At 39.0% G+C, this 17330-nt stretch overlaps 1 non-coding gene and 1 pseudogene across 1 annotated transcript; both read right to left on the bottom strand.

Annotated features, from left to right (window-relative positions):
* Nucleotides 1-1805: 1805 nt before the first annotated feature.
* On the bottom strand, nt 1806-2095 carry LOC121828250 (UDP-N-acetylglucosamine transferase subunit ALG13 pseudogene; annotated as a pseudogene).
* Nucleotides 2096-16885: 14790 nt separating this feature from the next.
* Nucleotides 16886-17053, bottom strand: LOC121828441 (U1 spliceosomal RNA). Its single transcript, XR_006070909.1, has one exon. It is a non-coding gene; the product is annotated as a U1 spliceosomal RNA (small nuclear RNA).
* Between the last annotated feature and the right edge of the window lie 277 nt (nt 17054-17330).

Raw genomic sequence — 17330 nt, 5'->3', positions numbered from 1 at the left:
GAGAATAAAATCATAGAAGAAAATTTCCCAAAGCTAGAGAAAGAGTACAAGAGGCCTGGAGAACAACAAACAGATAGAACCCCCCCCCCCCAAAAAAAAAAAATTCTCCGCAATGTGCTATAGTTATAAAAACAGAGAATGAACAAAGGATGCTGAAAAGTAGCAAGAGAGACAGGCCAAGGCAGGCCCATCAGATGGGTCCTTGACGATTTGAGAAAAGATTCTAAAGCCAGAGGGCCTGAAAAGATGTATTTCAAATTCTGAAAGCTCACACTGCTCAACCCAAAGTTATCATTCCAAGCAAAAATTTCTTTTAAAATTGAAAGAAATTTCCACAATAACGCAGATTCAAGGAATTAATCATCACCAAGAGAGCTCTCCAGAGGATACTGGAAGGAATAATTCAGCTTGAAGAGAAGGATAAAAATACCAAAGAGTTCATAGGAAATAAGTTAACTCCACAAAATCAACAAAATGACAGGAATTAATGCAGTTTAAATAAAACTGAATATTAATAGACTCAATTGCCCAATAGAAAGGCACAGACTAGTTTATTGGGTCAGAAAACAGGATTACCATCATGATAGCCATCACCTTAGGATGGAAGAGGGTATACCAAGAAAATGGGACCAAGAAACAAAGAGGTATAGTAAGTAATTCTAGTATTTGACAAAATATACTTCAAACCAACTCTTTTCAGAAGAGATAAGGAAGGTCACTTCAACTTCACAATTTACAAAAATGATACTACAGTTCTAAATGTATACACACCAAACACAGCACACCCAACTTTACAAAATACACACTGCTAGATATAAAACCACAGATTAACCACAACAGTGATTGCAGGTGTTTTCAATACCCTGTTCTGACCAGTTGACAGGTCATCTGGAAACAAAGAAAACAGAAACAGTGGAGTTAAATGACATAAATCAAATGGACCGAACAACCAACACTGAAGAACACATATTCTTCCCAACAGCCCGTGGAACTGTCTTCAACACTGACCACATATTAGGACACAAAGCAAACCTCAGCAAATATAGGAAAGTTGAAATAATGTCCTGCATTGTTTTTTTTAAAGGTGAACATATCTACTTTATTCTTCAAGATAAAAGTTACTCCAAGTACAGTAGATCAATTACTTTGATCATATTTTTCAGAAAACTACTAGCTTCCACAAATCAAACCCATTTTTTTCCTGCTTAATACAAAAAAAAAAGCTGTCTCTTAAGATTATAAACCTACAGATGCTGACTTTCTCACCAAATGTTACATTGTTAGCATTTCATTTTTTTCTTCAAAGGAGCATCTAAAGTAATATCTGATTTTTAGTAACATTTTCAAATTGTTTTGGTTTTGTTTTTGTTTTGCTTAGGTTTTTGGAAACAGGGTTTCTCTCTGTAGCCCTGGCTGTCCTAGAACTCACCCTGAAGACCAGGCTGGCCTTGAACTCAAGCCTCAGCCTCCTAAGGGCTGGAATTAATGGTGTACACCATCACTGCCAGGCTTGGGGTTTTTTGTTTGTTTGTTTGTTTGGTTGTTTTTTTTTTTTAAGCGATCAACCATTTAAGATTTTAGGACAAAACTGTGAAGACTACATTTTCAATGTTAGGGACTCACTACATATTCAATGTCAGGGAAATCTCAAAAATTTAGTGAAATTAGGATTTGGACCCAAGTGCAACGTTTATGCCACAAAGTTCCTTATATATTCTATTTTTATAGTAAATATATTAATCTGTAATGCTCTACAAATACATGCCATAAATTTATTTTGATTTAATCACATCCCATAAACTGGATTTAGGGGTATTTTAAAGTGTTGAGAGTTTATTTTTGTAATCCAACAACTTTATCCAAAAATGCAGAAAATTTTTCTGGCTGGCCAGGAGGATAACATTTCAGTGTTGATAAATCCATTGACTGTAACAGCCCAGGAAGCGTGCTCCAGGTGCAATAGAAGAGATGTCCTTCTTTGTGCAACTGCTTTGCCAACTCCAATTGATGATTGTTCATTAACTTTTCATTTACAACTACCACAAGTGGCTTGCCTTTTCCCAAACTCTCCAAACAGCTTCCTGCACCTGCGTGGCTGATGGTCTGCTTGCAAGAAGGTCTTCTTTCAAAGAATCCTTATACCCGAAGGCTGTCTTTGGCGGCCACACACACAATGAGGTCGTTGAAGCTGGTGGTCCCCACAGTCACAAACGCCAATGTCCTGCATTCTATCTGGCCACAAGAGAATAAAGCTGGGTATCACAACAATAATAACTACAGAAAGTATACAAACTTGTGGAAGCTGAACTACTGAGCGCTACTGAATGGGCCGAGGGAGAAATAATAAGAAAATTAAAATTCCTAGAACTGAATGAAAATGAAAACACAACAAACCAAAATCTACATGACACAGGTAGTCTGAAGAGGAAGTATGTTGCAGTCAGTAAAGCTGGAAGAGTGGACCCATCTTTGACATCAGACAGAAGAACAGAATTTGGAGTTTGCCCTTTTAGGCTTAAAGTTTTGCTTTGGTTCAGTATGCACTCGATATGCCCCCAATTCCTCACCTTGAAATGGTAATGTATATTCTGTGCCATTGCACATTGGAAATATTTTTTAATGTAATTTGCCTTTTGATTTTACAAGGGGGTATAATTAAGAGATTGCCTTGAGTTTCAGAGGAGATTTTGGGCTTTGGACATCAGACTTGAAACTGTGTTGAGACTGTGAATGACTATTGGGGACTTTTGAAGCTGAGCTAAATGCATTTTGCATTATGGTATGACCAGGAGCCTGTGGAGACTATTGAATGGAATTTGGTGATTTGAGTGACATCAGCCCCCATAAAATCATATATGAATGCTTGGTCCTGGTTAGTGGAACTATTTGAGAAGGATTATGAGGTATGGCCTTGTTGGAAGAGTGTCACTAGGTATCTTAGGGTTTCTATTGCTGTGAAGAGACACCACGACCATGGTAACTCTTGAAAACATTTAATTGTGGTGACAGCTTCAGAGTTTCAGTCCATTATCATCATGGCAGGGAGCATGGTGTGCAGGCAGACGTGGTCCTGGAGAAGTAGCTGAGAGTCCTACATCTTGTAGGCAACAGGGAGTCATCTCAGTATCACACTTCCTTCAACAAGGCCATATCTACTCCAACAAAGCCACACTTCTCTATGAGCTTATGGGGGCAATTCTATTCAAACTACCACACTGGGCTTCGTCTTTGAGGTTGCAAAAGTCCACACCATTCCCAGTAAGCTCTTTCTTTCTCTCTCTCCAACTTTCAGAGAAGGATGTAAGCCCTCAGCTGCTCCTCTAGCACCATGGATGCCTGCTTGCTGCCATGGTCCCTGCCACAGTGTTCATGGACTCACCTTCTGAAACTGTAAGCCCCAATAAACCCTTTCTTCTATAAGTTGCCTTGGTCATGGTGTCTCCTTACAGCATAAAAAAGCAACTTAGACAGGAAGGAACATTTCCAAATTCTTTTTTGAAGACATTATTACTTTGATACCAAAATCAGACAAATAACTTACAAAAAAGAAATTATAGGTCAATCTCACTGATGATCCTAAGTGTAAATATTCTCAATAAAATACTTGCAAATGGAATTCAAGAACATACCAAAAGTGTCATGTATCACAATCAAGTTGACCTGACCCCAGAGGTGCAAGGACGGTTCACCATATGTAAATGAATAAATGTAATTCACCACATAAGCACACACAAGGACAGGTACAAAAAGGGCCTTTGACAAAATCCAATGCCATTCCTGAAAAATGTCCTGGAGAATCTAGGGATATGGTGGGATCTACCTTAACATTCAAAAGGCAATATACAGCAGGTCCTTAGCCACCAACATGCTAAGTGGAGAAAAACTTGAAGCATTTCCATCCACTCTCTTCATTCCTCTTCAACTTAGTATTTGAAGTGTCAGCTAGAACAATACAATGAGAGGAAGAGACAAAGGGCTTAAAAATGGGAGAGAAAGAAGTCGAAGCATCCTTATTTGTAGATGATGTAATTCCACACATAAAGACCTAAGGAATTCCACTAGAGGTCCCATTTATTAATTGTTTTCAGTGTCTGTGCTGCTGATGTTATATTTAGGAAGTGATCTTCTGTGCCAGTGTGTTCAAGACTACTTCCTACTTTCTCTTCTATCAAGTTTAGTGTAACTGGATTTATGTTGAGGTCTTTGATCCACTTGGACTTGAGTTTTGTGCATGGTGACAGATATGGATCTATTTGTAATCTTTTACATGTTGACATCCAGTTATGCCAGCACCATTTATTGAAGATACTTTCTTTTTTCCATTGTACAGTTTTGGTTTCTTTGTCAAAAATCAGGTGTTTATATGTGTGTGGATTAACGTCAGGGTCTTCAATTCAATTCCATTGGTCTTTATGTCAGTTTTTATGCCAGGACAAAGCTGTTTTTATTACTATAGCTCTGTAGTAGAGCTTGAGGTCAGGGATGGTGATGCCTCCAGAGGTTGCTTTATTATACAGGATTCTTTTAGCTATCCTGGATCTTTTGTTTTTCCATATGAAGTTGAGTGTTTTTCTTTCCAAGTCTGTGAAAAATTGTGTTGGGATTTTGATGGGGATTGCATTGAATCTGTAGATTGCTTTTGGTAAGATTGCCATTTTTACTATGTTAATCATACTTATTCATGAGCATGGGAGATCGTTCCATTTTCTGGTATCTTCTTCAATTTCTTTCTTTAGAGACTTAAAATTCTTATCAAACAGGTCCTTCACTTGTTTAGTTAGTGTTATTCCAAGGCATTTTACATTATTTGTGGCTATTGTAAAGGGTGATGTTTCTCTGACTTTTTTCTCAGCCTTTTTATCATTTGTGTATAGGAGGGCTACTGATTTTTTTGAGTTGCTCTTGTATCCTGCCACTTTACTGAAGGAGTTTATCAGCTATGGGAGTTCCCTGGTAGAATTTTTGGGGTCACTTATGTATACTATCATATCATCTGCAAATAGTGAAAGTTTGACTTCTTCCTTTCCAATTTGTATCTCCTTGATCTCTGTTTGTTGTTTTATTGCTCTAGCTAGAACTTCAAGTACTATATTGAGTAAATATGGAGAGAGTGGACAGCCTTTTGTAGGGCAAAAGACATGGTCAATGATACAAAAAGACAGCCTACAGAATGGGAAAAGACCTTCACCAACCCTACATCTGACAGAGGACTGATCTCCAAACTATATAAAGAACTCAAGAAACTAGACATCAAAATACTGAACAATCAAATTAAAAAACTGGCTAAAGAGCTAAACAGAGGATTCTCAAAAGAAGAATCTCAAATGGCTGAAAGACATTTAAAGAAATGCTCAACCACTGTGGAAATCAGTATGGCAGTTTCTCAGAAAATTGGAAATCGATCTACCTCAAGACCCAGCTATACTACTCTTGGGCTTATACCCAAGGAATGCTCAATCATACCACAAAGATACATGCTCATCTATGTTCATAGTAGCACTATTTGTAATAGCCAGAACCTGGAAACAACCTAGATGGCCGTCAACTGAAGAATGGATTAAGAAAATGTGGTACATATACACAATGGAGTACTACTCAGCAGAGAAAAACAATGACATCATGAAATTTGCAGGCAAATGGATTGAACTAGAAAAAAATCATCCTGAGTGAGGTAACCCAAACCCAGAAGGACAAACATGGCATGTACTCACTTATAAGTGGATACTAGATATAAAGCAAAAAACAATCAGACTGTAACCCACAGAACCAGGGAGTCTATATAGCAGGGGGGACCCTAGAATGACTGTGGCTTATAATAAGTTTTGGTTTTACTCAATTACTGGGCAAGCCTCAATGAAACATTTCACTGTTAGGATAAGAATTTGTACTGTATCAAGCTGATAATAGAAATAAAAAATAAATCAGTCGATGTTAAAGATGAAAAAAACAAGAATTCCACTAGAAAACTCCTATAGCTGATGAACACATTCAGAAGGATACAAAATTAATACACAAAATCAGTAGAATTCTTTAATATCAACAATAAACATCCAATAAAGAAACCAGGAAAACAATTCCATTCAGATAGTCTCAAAAAACTTTGCAATAAATCTAATCAAGGTAGTGAAGACTTGTTACAGTGAAAACTTTAAGACACAGAAGTAAGAAATTGAAGATAACAGAAAATGGAAAGACCTCTCATGTTCACATGTTAATAGGATTAATATTGTAGGATGGCATCCTACCAAAAGCAATCCATAGGTTTAAAGCTTCCCATCAAAATTCCAATGCAGATTCTCATAGAAATTGAAAAGAGAATCTCAAAATTCATATGGAAGCACAAAAGAGCCAGAATAGCCAAGAAAATCCTGAACAATGGAACACTGCTGGAGGAAGCAGCATTCCTGATTCCAAGCTGTATTATGGGCCATAGTAATAAAAACAGCATGTTAATGTCAGAAAAGCAGGCACATTGGTTAGTGGAATAAAAGTGGAGATGCAGATATAAGCCCACACTCCTACAGCCATCTGAGTTTTGACAAAGGGGCAATAAATAAATAAATGCACACTAGCAGTGCTTTTCAATCTGTGGGTTGTAGCCCCTTTGGGGGTCGCATATCAGATATCCTGCACATCAAATATTCACATTACAATTCATAATAGTAGCAAACATAAGCTATGAAGTAGCAAGGAAATAATTTTATAGTTAGGAGTCACCACAACATCAGGAGCTGTATTAAAGGGTCCCCGTAGCAAGGTTGAGAACCACTGCAAAGGGGCATCTTCACTAAATGGTGCTGGTCAAACTGTGGAGCTACATGTAAAAGAATGAAACTAGATCCGTGTCTTTCACCCTGCATAAAACTTAACTCCAAGTGGATCAAGGACTTCAACATAAGACATGATACCCTAAATCTGATGGAAGAAAAAGAAGGGAATATGTTTAAATGTACAGCCCCAGTAAAGGGCGTTCTGGATAGGGTCCCAATATCACAGGCTTTCAGATAAAATGGGGCCTCATGAAACTAAAATCTTCTGTACAGCAAATGACATAATCATTCAAGTGAAGATGTAGACTCCAGAAGGGGAAAAATCTTCACCAGCTTTTATCTCACAGAGTGTTTGTGTGTAGAATATACAACACACACAGACACAGACACACACACACAGACACACACACACACACACACAATGTACACACACACGTGCACACACACAGATACACAGACACAGACACACACAGACACACACACACACAGAGACACACAGACACACAGACACAGACACAGACACACACACAGAGACACACACATATACAACGTACACACCAAGCAAACAAACACCTAATTAAAAAAAATGAGGCATGGACCTAAACAGAGAGTTCCCAGAAGATGAAATACAAATGATTGTGAAATATATTTTTAAAACATTCAACCTCCTTAGCTATCGGGAAAATGACAATTAAAACTGGGATGGAGGGGCTGGCATGGCAGATGGAAGCACTGACACTCGTTGGGGAAGGAAGTAAGCATGTGGTAGAGAGATGGTGGTGGGTGTGGGAGAGCGGGCCCCACCTGTCACCTGGGCAGAGCAGGAGAGCTGGCCCTGATGGTGTGGGCATGGGAGAGCTGGCCTCATTCCTCACCCAGGCAGTATTTGCCAGACATGACAGAGCTATGCACACACAAACACACAGTGGCTGTAACTGCATGCACAGCACCCGTACAAGATCAAGCCAACCCAAACCCCAGCACAGACTGGGGAAGATCTCACAAATTCTATCCCCATCTGAGGAGTTTTTGACAATTGATGGCTGCTGGGCAGAGAAAGGTTTCTCCAGGGATACAGTCCTTAAAATGCTACCCATGCTCTGATAGATGGCCCAAGTCCCATACACATACAGGTCACAGTAAATGCACTCTGTGTTAGGAAACAAAAAAGAACATGAAGTTGGGAAGGAAAAGTGGTAAGGAAATGAGGGAGGAATTTGAGGGGAGACAGGGTGGATTTTAGCAAAACATATGTAATGCATATATGAAAATTTCATTCAAACAATTGAAAATTAAGAACAAACAGAAAGACACTGGAAAACTTGGGTGGTGCTCTTAAACTTGCTGTATTTTATAAGGCATTTTAAATAAAAAAGGTTAAAAGTGAATCAAAAGCAAAACAGAGAACCAGCAGTGCCATGCTCCTCAGCGGTCAAACACCTCCTCTTCAAGCACATGCAGGGAGCTCCCAGCAACAGTGGGCCCTTGAGTACTTGCTCCCTCCCATGGCCCACTTACAGTGTACTTCTGATCTGCACTATGTATTTCCTTTTGAAAATTTTTCTTTGCTACTTTGGAATTGTGTGCCTTTGTTATACTTCTTTGAATAACACACCAAGAACCTGGAAACACTAATTCCAGACACCAACCACTGGTAATTTTGGGTAGCAGAGCAGTAGTCCATTCATTAGAGCAGAACCTGTTAGACCCTGCTCCCCAATATTGCTGAATTTGGATCAATTCCCCAACACAGGAATTCTAACGGATAAGCCCATATCATAACAAGGGTGCAGCTGGTACTCACTGTGGGGTTTGAATGGAAAAGTTCCCTAGGGCTTCATGCATTTGATCACTTGGTCCCAGTTGGTGGAACTATTTGTATGGGTTATAGAACACATTAGGAGGTGGAGCCTTGCTGGAGGAAGTACATCACTGAGGACAAGCTCTGAACGTTTGTAGCTTCACCACACTCCCCGTGGCCCTCCTCTGCTTCCCATGTACAGAAAACATACAATCTCTCTGCTTCCTGCTCCTGACTTGCCGTGCCTTCCCTGTCATTACTGATCCTATTCCTCTGGGACCATAGCCAAAATGGGGCATTTCTTCCTTAAGTTGCTTGAGGTCATGGTATCTTACCACAGAAACAGAAAGATCACTAATACAGAAATGGGTTCCAGAGAGAGTGGGGTGTTTTTGTGAAGACCCTGTTATTTTTTTGGAGGAATGTGGAAGACTTTGGATTGGGAAAACTGTTGAATTATTTAGACAGTTCTTAATAGACCCTTTTAGTAGAAACTTGGGAGACAGTGGTGCTGAGTCATGTAGACAGTAGTGGCCTGTCTTGCTGGTAGCCACATCAGGGGGGCAGCAGGGAGTGACTGAGGTTCAGGGTGTTGGCCCACCAGGAGGGAGCCCCTTGATGGATAGATCTTGGTTAGGCAAGGCCCCCAAAGACCCCAAGCCACAGAATGTCTTCTGCTTCTGCTGTGCCTGTGCATGTTTCCTGTTGCTATCTTTCTCTGATATCTGGCATGGTTGAACTGGGTGTGGGGAAATTCCCTGCTGCCTGTGCTTTATCTTATGGAAACTTCCCATCCTACTGAGCATTTTTACCTGTGAATTATTATGAAGATGACTTCTGCCCTAAGCTGTACTGTCTAATTGATAATAATAACATTAGCTTATACAGAGCCTTGATGAATAAAAGTATATACAAGGGTATGTTTCACAGCTAAGGCCTATGAGTTCCACCTCAAGAGCTGCTTTAGATCACAGCTCAGGTTAATGATATAAGGAGAACAACTGAATTCTTTGGGAGCCATGTTGGCCCTAATTCTCTTAATGCTAAAAAGATAAAGTCACAAGTCTTGGTATGCATCATTTGGTTGAAACAAAGCCTTGTAATAACTTTAGGTTAGAACAGATGTTTCGACAATAATTTTAAGATGAAAAAACCACAGAAAACAATCTAATGTCTACAAGGACACATAGCTGAGGTCAAAAATGCAAAGCAGCCCAACTGTTAAGTTTGGTTGTTGATCAAAGGTGACGCTTAACTTCTTGCACCCATTCCTGCCTTCAACTTCCTGATAAATAGGTACACACCCTTAAGATTGAAAGTACAGCCAACAAATTGTCTTTTATGTATAAAAGTTTTATGTTTGTGATTCCTTTAAGATTCCTTATAAGATTAACTTTCAAGATAAACAGTAAAATGATTGATGTTTTTCTTTGTAACCATAGTATTTAGCCTGCCAGCAAAAGAGTTGGCTGTGAAAAAATACTTGTTGTCTACTCATGTTCTGTTAATTTGCAATAAGTTACTTAGACATAAGTGCATATGGGATACTGGGGTAACTTTGTTTTTAATCATGTAAGGGAGATGAAAAACATGTTACCTACACTCTGTAGGAATTTAGCAAAGTAACTGTGTGAGATAGACATTAGAATGAACAGATTTTTTTTTTTTAAAGTACCTTGACCTTGAAGAATCCTTGTTGAAAACAATTATTGTTTTCCTGAGGGGGCCTTGCAGTCATCCCATGACCTTGGTTACAGGACACCTCAGGCACACCTGGGGCTCTTGTATTACTGTGTATTGCACACAATGCATAATGAAGGACTAGAGTCATGGAGGCCTGTGATGCTCCCCTCTGTAAGACATGTAAATTAAGGCTGGGGACCTTGGTATGAGAAAATACTTTATGTAACAATCTATAAATACACTTTTGTATGGCTGTTTGCCTCCCAAGACAGCTGAATTCAGCAAGTCAGTCCATCATAAGAGGCTGATGAATAAAGGAGACGATCAAGAAAATGTATGTCTTTTCCTTAAACCCCTCGATAGAAAATTCCAGTACTCGCTGATGCTGTGGCTTTCCCTTTAAGCCCTGTGCTGCCTGGACACTGGTCCCCCCAAGTCAACAATGCCTCATGAGACTTCAAAGTAGAATAGAGACTCTATTGGTGACTGGCTTACAGGACATTAATGCTGTTTTGGCAAAGAATCTGTCTGCCTTCTGCCCATGTCCTGCAAAGTTGCCTAAAGCTAAATTTAAAAGTAATTGATTAATTTTTTGAGCAACCTTCAAGATAGCATAATTTTGAGTCTGCAATATACTGATTACTCTTACTCAAGTCTGAGATGAGAAAGAACAACACAGTGGGCTAAATAAATGAAAAAATGTGCAGCTTAGAGGATAAAAGCACGCTAAAAGTTTAATATTAAAGCAAAGTCATGTGTTGTAAAGGCTGAAAGGAGATAAATGTTATTAAAGAGAAGTCTCCTGCTTCTGTACTGCAGAGATTGGGAAAGTGGTCTCAGGGCAAGACCACCCAACTAAAGCTCCAACTTGTAAAAGAGAACTCCAGGGGTTTCTTACTCCCACAAAGCAACTGCACACAGAAGCCGCTGCAGTTGTGGTTCAAGTCGGCAGCTGGATTTGTCAGTGCAACTCATGTGGCACTGATTTTAGAGAAAAGAAAGATGTGAGATTGAGGGTGACATGAAATGGACTAGGTGACTCTTGCACACTTTTGGGGAGTTATGTAGGGCTTGAATGAGAGTGATTCCCATAGGCTCAAATATTTGCATGCTTAGTTTCCAGTGGTGAACTATTTGGAAAGATTAGGAGGTGTGTCCTTGTTGTAGTAGGTAAGTGTTTGTTGTACTGGGTGTGTCCTTGTTGGAGGAAGTGTGACACTAAGTATAGGTTTTATTGTTTCAGCAGTTCATGTCAGACTCAGTATCTCTCTCTGCCTATGGGTCAGGATGTAGCTCTTAGCTACTGCTCTAGCACCTGCCTATATGCCACCATGCTTCCCATCATGATGATCATGGTCTAACACTCTGAAATCTGAGCAAGCCCTCGATTAAATGATTTTCATTAGTTACCTTGGTCATGGTATCAGTCACAACAGTGACTGACATGTTATGCCATAGGAAAGCAATCCTAAGATCAGGGAATCTGAACCTTCTTAGTGGATTCCTTCATAAACTTCCTGGAAGGGACACTGCATGTTCCAAATCTATTTACTATGTATTTTTGAAAAGGCAAACCTCAAACAAAGAATTCTGTGCTACTGTGTCGAAATGTGTAGAAATGCAAAATATTAGTGAAAAAATTTCTTCTGGCACAATTGCTTTATGTTTTTGTTCTACACATTCTAAATCTTACAAGACTTATTATGGTTTGGAGCCTAAATGTACCTCAAAAGCTCATGACTTGGTCCCTAATGCATCAGTGTTCAGAGATGGGGCCTTTGATAAGTGACTGTATTGTGATGGGTATGACCTCATGAATGGATTCATTTGTTTATGTATCCATGACTTAATGAGTTGTTGGGAGGTGGTAGGAACTCTAGGAGGCAGTATCTATGTTGAGGAAGTAAGTCATTGGAGATGTACCTGTCAAAGGTCCATTTCATTCTTTTCATGCCCATGAACATTCTTCTTGTTTGCTGCTGCCATAAGATGAGCACCTTTTTCTGCCATGTATTTCCATCACGATGAGCTGCCTCACTGGCCCAGAGGCACCAGAGCAAATACCCAAGGACTGAAACTTCTGAAACTACAGTCACAGTAAAAAGCAAACCAACACAAATTCTCCTTTAAGTCACCTTTTCTTAGGTATTTTGTCACAGAGACAGTATACTTACCTGATATAGTATTATATAAGTCATTATTATTTGACTACAAACAGTTAAAGATGTTTTAAAATTGTCTGGTATTGACTACATTTTGTCTCTCTATAGATATAAATTTCCATTTGATATTTTTCTTTACCTCCAACTCTCTTAGACTTTCTTGTAATCTTAGGGCTCAGGACTATGGATTATTTCAGACTTTGTTTCTTAAGAATACCATGTTATTGATTTACTTTTGAAGAATGTTATGTCTTTTACTTGATATAGAATTCTTGATTGATTTATCCATCATTGTTGAGATGATCAACTTCTGGCTTCCACTATTTCTGATGAGATGCTATATATGATTCTTATTGCTTCCAGAAATAATTTTGCTTCATCTGACTCCTTTCTAGTTTTTTTATTTATCTTCCATTTTTAGAAGTTTACCTATGGTGAGTTTTGAGACTATAATTTAATTACAACATTTCCATTAGTACTTTTTCTTCAAGATCTAGACTATTGTCTGGCATACAGATGGATCTTAGATATAATGTAGGAAAACAAATAAAGGAGAGGACGGATGACTTAGCAGAAGATGCTCAAGTTTCATTTGTGAACCAAATCTCCACAAGCCACTTGACAGCTGTATGATTCTTGTAGAATATTTAACCCTTTCAAGCACATTTTTCTTATCTAATAATAAAGAAGAATGTGTCTTCCCTGTGGTATTTAAAGTCATGAAATTAAGTACCAATACAGGAAAGAAGATATCTTTGTTTGTGAGAAGTGATGTAAAAAAGGGAGGAACATGCTAGTGGACTCTGAACCAGTCAGGGCAATGATATGTAGTGAATATTGACAATTAATGTCTGGGTGACATAGTTCAATGTCTAGTAAGGTGGCTGGTGGGCTGCACTGATCGTAACATGCCTCCTGAATCTCATTCAAAATAAAAAAAAATAGGAACAAAATAAAAGTTTTATTTGGAAGCCTTCAAATGTCCCCAGAGGAAAAGTTTCACATTTGGTGATAATGGATGATTTGTGTGGGAAAGACAAAATGGATATGAGTACTGTTGGGTGGTATTTGAAGGACTGTCCTATCAACAGGGAGGAGAGTTGATGTGACTTTGAGAAGGAATGTTAGAATACTTGTTTTCATGCACATTTTTGCCTTAATGTAGAGAAAAAAATCACTCATGGAAGTAGCCTTATGAAAAAAAGCCTTTTTTTTTGCTGTCTAAGCATTCAGGTGGCTTGTTGAATGACCATTTGTAGAGGAAATTAGAGCAGAGCTTCTATAGGGGAGGGAAGTTGAGTCAAGCAACCTTCACAATCAAGTTCCTGTAATTTTGTGACTCAGATTGAAATCCACTAAATAATACCAGATGGTAACTGCTGAGGGCCGATTACTACTTACCCTGGGAAGAGTTCCTAGAAGACAATAAGAATAATTAGAAAAAGATAGACTCATTTGGATATTTGGATTTCTAAATAGCAGGAGGCATCTACATTTGTAACAAGTGATGCAGAAAGGAGAGGAACATGCTAGTGGATTCTGAGCCAGTCTGGCCAGTCTGGGAAATGGTGTGTAGTGCCTGTCTTAGGGTTTCTACTGCTGTGAAGAGATACCACGACCACTGCAAGTCTTATAAAGGAAAACATTTAATTGGGGGACCTTACAATTTCAGAGGTTTGTTCATCATCTTCATTGTGGGACATGGTGGTGTGCATGCAGACATGGTGCTGAAGAAGGAGCTGAGAGTGGAGAAGGAGTTACATCTTGTACAGGCAACAGGAAGTGGTCTGAGTCACTGGGAGTGGCTTGACCATGTATGAGACCTCAAAGCCCACCTCACAGTGACACACTTCTTCCAACAAAGCCACACCTCTTAATAGTGCCACACCCTTTGGGGGTCATTTTCTTTCAAACCACCACAGTGATTGTTGAAAATTAATGTCTGTGTGATGTAGTAGAATGTCTTTAGCAAGGTGCACTGATCATAAAATGCCTCCCAAGTTTTATTCTAAAAGAAATTTCTATAAAGAAACAAGGCAAGAGAATATTTGAGTAGCCGTGCATAATTAGAGGGTATGTTTTGAGGTACACTGGAATAGAATAACCTAAGATTAAGTCTCTATGCTGTGACCAGTTCAACATCATTGCCTGTAGTCACACTGTTAGAGGTATCTTCCTGAGTCCCAGAGAGCTCTCACTCGTCATGGGTACAATTGAAGTTAACTCAACCAGTTGCTAAAAGGCAACTTGGTAAACTGAAACATAAACTTTCAAATAAAATTTGGGTGAAGTGGGTGACAGAAAGCTCTATCTACTTATTCTATTTCCACTTTCTCTGTATTCTGTTACCCAAAGAGTCCTGAAACACCTTCCACCAACATTTGGCTTTCTACAGGACAAAGATCGGAAAACTAGTTATTAAAACACAACAAGTCTTCAGTTAAGGGCATCCCTTGAAGGAAAGGAAGGAGGAAAAGGCTCTAAAACCCCAAATATAGAGTGAGACTTTACTTCAAACTTTACATTCTTATTGGGGTTGGCCAATCTCATTCCAAAGAAATCACATACAGACACCAGGTCTGTTGTGTGATATTTTGATCACATTCTGACAATAAAGCCTGCTTTGAATCAGAGGGTGGAGCTAGCCACTAGGTGACCAAAATTAACCATAGAGATTTCAGAGGGCTGAGGACAGATAGAGAGATAGAAAGTAGTAAGGCAGGGCTTAGATAGGATCTCAGCTCTTTTGGATGGAGAAATGGAAGAGATAGGAGGTCATCGATTGCTTCTCATCTCTTCTCTGATCATTCAAGTTCTTACCTCAATATTTGACTCCTCATTTTTAATTGATAAAGAATACCTAGATAAACACATCACAGGTGTGTCTTGGGCAAGCACAGAATATATCAATACTGTGGAATCCCAGCAGGAAACAGATGATTCATACAAATCATGATAATAGCAGGATGATTATTTATACAAAGAGGGATTTTACAGAAAGGTGGGAATTGTGGGAAACTAGTTCTGTCCTGGAGTTAGTGTCAGCAGAGCTGTTACCTTCTAGGCATGGAAAAATGAGGGGAGTGAGAAATTTCTGGAACCCATAAGGAGAGAAAGCCTTGTCAACCTAAGCAGGACACCACAGAGGATTTAAGTGGCTAAAGGATAAGTAAGGGATCTTGTAAGCCTCTGAGGCATCCATGATGGAATGTTGACAGGCTGTATCTTGTGCAGGTCTTGTACAGGCAATCACAACTGCTGTGTGTTGATAAATAGAACAGGATTGGGCTTGGAAGAGTGCATCCCATAATTCTCTTTCTCTTCCTTTGGCTTTTGCATTCTTTCCAGTCTCTCTTCTGACATATTCCATGAGATGTAACACTTGGAACTGAGCATTTAAAAGTCACTGTTCTCAATCCTTTACCAGGTTTGATTCTTTTCAGTACCCATTGATTCTCCTCTGCAAAAAGAAGTATCTTTGACCAAAGCTGACAACTTATCTACAGGCACAAACATACATAGACAGGCACAACATGTCCATTTGGCAAAATAATAGTACTGGCTTCTCCACTAAGGCTTATGATTTTCCCAGCAATGGAGTTTTTAAGCAAGGTTACAGTAGCAGGCATAAATTCCTTTCTGTAGAGTAGGCTTCAAATCCTGTCAGAAGCGGTGGTTTGTAACCCTCATAACAGTAACACCATTATTGCACCAGTGGGTACATTATACCTGGTAGATTTACAAAGTTCAAAGTTGCAAAGTTCAAGGCTGGATAAGACAGGTGATGACAATTTTTCCTCAGAAGCCTCAATGATATCTTCTGGCACATTGAAATCTAATCAGCAAGGAGTAATGTTTTAGCTCAGTTCCAGTTTGTTTTTTCTGTATTTTACAGCCATAGCAGATGTTATCTTCAACAATAAGAACTTACTATTTAGTTCATGTGGTCGATCAAGGAAGGTGTCAATAGCCTGTATTGTTTTGTGGACCTCAAAGGACCCCATGACCAACAGCTCATAGGAACTTAGCTCAGCTAGGCACTGGGATTTTTGGCCAATAGTCATTGTTTTCTGAGAGCAACTTTATATACCCATGCAGGGAACCTCTGCTCTAAATCTTAAAAAAAAAAGTCATGTTTTCAATTTGCTTACATAGTAGCAGGCTTCTTTATCTTTTATGCATCTTTACTTTTTTTTTTTTTTTTTTCGAGACAGGGTTTCTCTGCGTAGCTTTGCGCCTTTCCTGGAACTCACTTGGTAGCCCAGGCTGACCTTGAACTCACAGAGATCCGCTTCTTCCTAATTTCTCTCCCTCCTGCTTAAATCTTTTGACCTAAGTATTGTGACCTCTACTTTCTATCATGGATATACTACCATCCCCTAATCCCTTGAAACATGCTGCAGAAACCCTAATCATAGCCCATTTCCTTAATCTATCATCTATCTATCTTCTACTATTTCTTTCTTTCTCAGGGGAGAGCATGAATGCAGTCCACCACTACCACAAATTAGGCAGTCAAGCTGAGGGAAATCCCTTTAGGGAAATCACAGGGATCAGCATATCTGGAGTGTAACACATAAGCCTTGACCTGGATGGGCAATTTTGTGATTATGGTGTCTCCCCTGCCAGATAAGCATTCAAACACATCACTTTAAAATGTAATCTTCAATCTTTTGTTTCCACAGTCTCATGTTCATCTTATAATTAAAAATACAAACTTCAAAAGACTCATAATCTTTAACAATTCTCATAGCCCAAAATTCATTTCTCATCTTCTATTCAAGGCATTCTCTTAACTGTGAACTCTAAAACAAACAAACAAACAAACAAACAACAACAACAACAAAACAAGTGACTTACTTCTAAACCACAGTGACATAGAACAAACATTCCTATTTTTAAAATGAAAAAAAA

The sequence above is a fragment of the Peromyscus maniculatus genome, chromosome 3 (genome assembly GCF_049852395.1).
Source record: "Peromyscus maniculatus bairdii isolate BWxNUB_F1_BW_parent chromosome 3, HU_Pman_BW_mat_3.1, whole genome shotgun sequence".
NCBI lineage: Eukaryota > Metazoa > Chordata > Mammalia > Rodentia > Cricetidae > Peromyscus > Peromyscus maniculatus.
Note: the sequence above shows the minus strand (reverse complement) of the source record. Positions and strands in the feature narration are given on the sequence as shown.